The sequence below is a fragment of the Heterodontus francisci genome, chromosome 16 (genome assembly GCF_036365525.1).
Source record: "Heterodontus francisci isolate sHetFra1 chromosome 16, sHetFra1.hap1, whole genome shotgun sequence".
Classification (NCBI taxonomy): Eukaryota; Metazoa; Chordata; class Chondrichthyes; order Heterodontiformes; family Heterodontidae; genus Heterodontus; species Heterodontus francisci.
In genome coordinates this window covers 54,072,836-54,076,149 of record NC_090386.1, presented here as the reverse complement: position 1 = coordinate 54,076,149, position 3,314 = coordinate 54,072,836, and positions in this window count along the sequence as shown.

Sequence of the window (3,314 nt, the reverse complement as noted above, 5' to 3'; positions counted from 1 at the left end):
TTGAAACACTGGGAGATTAAACTGGGGACGAAAAGTCTAATCAAGCCCAGCCAGAATAATCGCTTGCTCTCAGTGATTGAATTACCTAGAATGGCTTTCTCAACATGGTCTTCATGGCCATCTACACCCATTGACTTTGAAAGAACCAACTCCCTCCAAGTGTGATTGGACATCCTGAGACATGTAGTACCTTGAATCTCAGAGAAGATTCCAGAAAAAAACCTCATTAAAAACAGAGTTTTGATAGAGCCATGTGACTGCTTGCACAGCTTTGAAGAAACGGAAAGCTTTGTCACACAGACAACAGACAGGCAGTAACTGAAAAGCCAGCAATGAAGCAGGCTCGCTTTCTCTCTCTCTCCCCAGAAAATATTAGGACAAGATCCGACTGCGACTGGGAACCCCCCCACACCAACACCCCCCCGCCCTACAGACTGCTACAGCCAGCAACCAGGGGATGAGAATCAACCACCACCCTTATGCCTTTAGGAACCCTGAGCAAAGCAAACCAACCACCGTGCACAAGGCCCAGCGAGGACGTCAAGACTACAACTTCAGCTGAGGACTACTGGACTTACAGACTCTATTTAAATTCCATTTATTCCAGAGTTTAATCCAACCATCTAATCTGTTTCCCTCTGTCATCTATTTCTGTGTGTGTGACTCTTGTGTGAATGTGTGCATGAATGTATAGCGTATTTTTAGTATTTTAAATCGGGTTAGACTCAAGAAAAACTCAAGAAAACCTGTCTGATTGGTTCTTTTGCAATCACATTAGAGGAACAGGAGCAAATGCTCACTGAGGTGGTAAGCTCAACCACTGTGTTAAAAAAGGATCAATTGTGTTGCGGTCAAACAAGAGAAAGAGCGAAAGGGGAACCTGAGAACTCCTCCTCACCTGGCCATAATAACTACAGCACTTTCATTATCAAAGGAGCTTTCAAGGTCTCACAGCGGTCCAGCAATCTGTCCTCCAAACAGATTACTAGGATTGCAGAGACGCCACCCATGGGGAGTGGCAGTGTCTCCATGGAGCATGAACCTGCTGTCGTCTCTCAGGATGACAGCATTCATCCTCTCATCACTGCCACTCTGCCAGTGCCCTTGCTGTTGCCTGCCAACCAGACAGCCCAGACTGCTGCTGCCCATGTCAAAGTGGTGCAGTTTGAAGCCAGGCATTCTAGGGTCAGAGATGCTTGAGGGCATCCTGTAAGGCCATCTGCACACATCCCCTCTGGAAGTTTATAGCCTTCCACTAGCTATTCTGCAGCCACTTGGGTAGCACTGTGCAAGAGCAGTAGGCCAGCCAAAGTCATCCGCAAGGCAGGCATTAAGGGAATGCACAAGGGTGATTAGTTGAGTTTTTTTTATTCATTCATGGAATGTGGACATCGATGGCTAGGACAGCATTTATTGCCCATCGCTAACTGACCTTGAGAAGGTGGTGGTGAGCTGCCTTCTTGCACCACTGCAGTCCATGTGGGGTAGGTACATCCACAGTGCTGTTAGGAAGGGAGTTCCAGCGACAGTGAAGGAACGGCAATATAGTTCCAAATCAGGATGGTGTGTGGCTTGAAGGGGAACTTGTAGGTGGTGGTGTTCCCATGCAACTGCTGCCTTTAGCCTTCTAGGTGGTAGAGGTCGCGGGTTTGGATGGTGCTGTCTGAGGAGCCTTGGTGCGTTGCTGCAGTGCATCTTATAGATGGTACACGCTGCTGTCACTGTGCATCAGTGGTGGAGGGAGTGTATGTTTGTGAATGGGGTGCCAATCAAGCGGGCTGCTTTGTCTTGGATGGTGGTCGAGCTTCTTAAGTGTTGTTGGAGCTGCACCCATCCAGGACAAAGCTGCATCCAGGCATGTGGAGAGTATTCCATCACACACCTGACTTGTGCCTTGTAGATGGTGGATAGGATTTGGGGAATCACGAGGTGAGTTACTCGCTGCAGGATTTCTAGCCTCTGACCTGCCCTTGTAGCCATGGTATTTATATGACTACTGCAGTTCAGTTTCTGGTCAATGGTAACCACCAGGATGTTGATAGTGGGGGATTCAGCGATGGTAATGCCATTGAATGTCAAAGGGAGATGGTTAAATTCTCTTTTGTTTGAGTTAGACATTGCCTGGCACTTATGTGGCGCGAATGTTACTTGCCACTTATCAGCCCAAGTCTGGATATTGCCCAGGTCTTGCTGCATTTCTATACGGACGGCTTCAGTATCTGAGGAGTCACGAATGGTGCTGAACATTGTGCAAACATTAGCCAACATCCTCACTCCTGACCTTATGATTGAAGGAAGGTCATTGTATGGAATATTGAATGGTTTGTTTGATAAAATTGGTTTGGATTGGTTCTGTGGTAGCTTTCATTTCAGCATTGTGGCCAAGAGGATGCTGTGATGGTCAGTGACAGAGGAAAGGCAAGGCGACTATTGTTGAATGGGAGTTGGGGTGGTGTTCACTGGTACCTCAGAGGGATGAGGTGAACTCAAACAGCCTGGCTAGAAAGGGTATGTCAAAAGCAAAATACTGTGGATGCTGGAAATCTGAAACAAAAACAGAAAATGCTGGAAATACTCAGCAGGTCAGGCAGCAACCGTGGAGAGAAAAACACTGTATGACCTTTTATCAGAAAGGGTATGTGTTGATTGCCTCCTCAGCTGCTCACAGTAACTCTGGCAGAAAGGGCTGTGTTCTCATGATGGCGAAGTTATGCAGGATACAGCAGACCAGATGAATTGTGGCACACTTGATGGCAAGTACTTGGTGTATTCTATAGGCTACGAACTAGTGGGAAAGATATAGAGGAGCAAATTTGCTGGGAAATTACAGATAGGTGCAATAACTATGGGCAGGATTTTCTCCTGGACTTCAGGACCCCGCTGTCAGGGTCAAATTGTGGTTAGAAGCCTACACTATGTGGGGACCAGTCACTCATCTGTGATTTTCCTCTAATTGGCCAATTAGTGGCCAGAGGGTGGGCACGCTGTCCAATTAAACATGGCGGGCAGGCTCTCAAAGATGGAGTGCCAATCGGAGGCCCTCCAGCTTGGAAGAAGCAATAGCTGGTTTTTCAAGGTAAGTGCGAGAAAAGGCGGCCCAAGATAGAGGTGCCCTCTCTCTAAATTTTTTTAAAATTAGAATAAAAAATGCCCTTACCAGCCGGGCCACCATTGTGGAAGGGAAGCCCCTCCACAGGGTGGCATGCAGCTGTAGCTGCAGTCAGGCTGGCAAGGAGAGCCTGTAAGCCTGCCTGGAGCCACCCTGTCTGTTGCCAGAGACACCCTCCAGGCAGCTACACTGTTCCCCGACACCT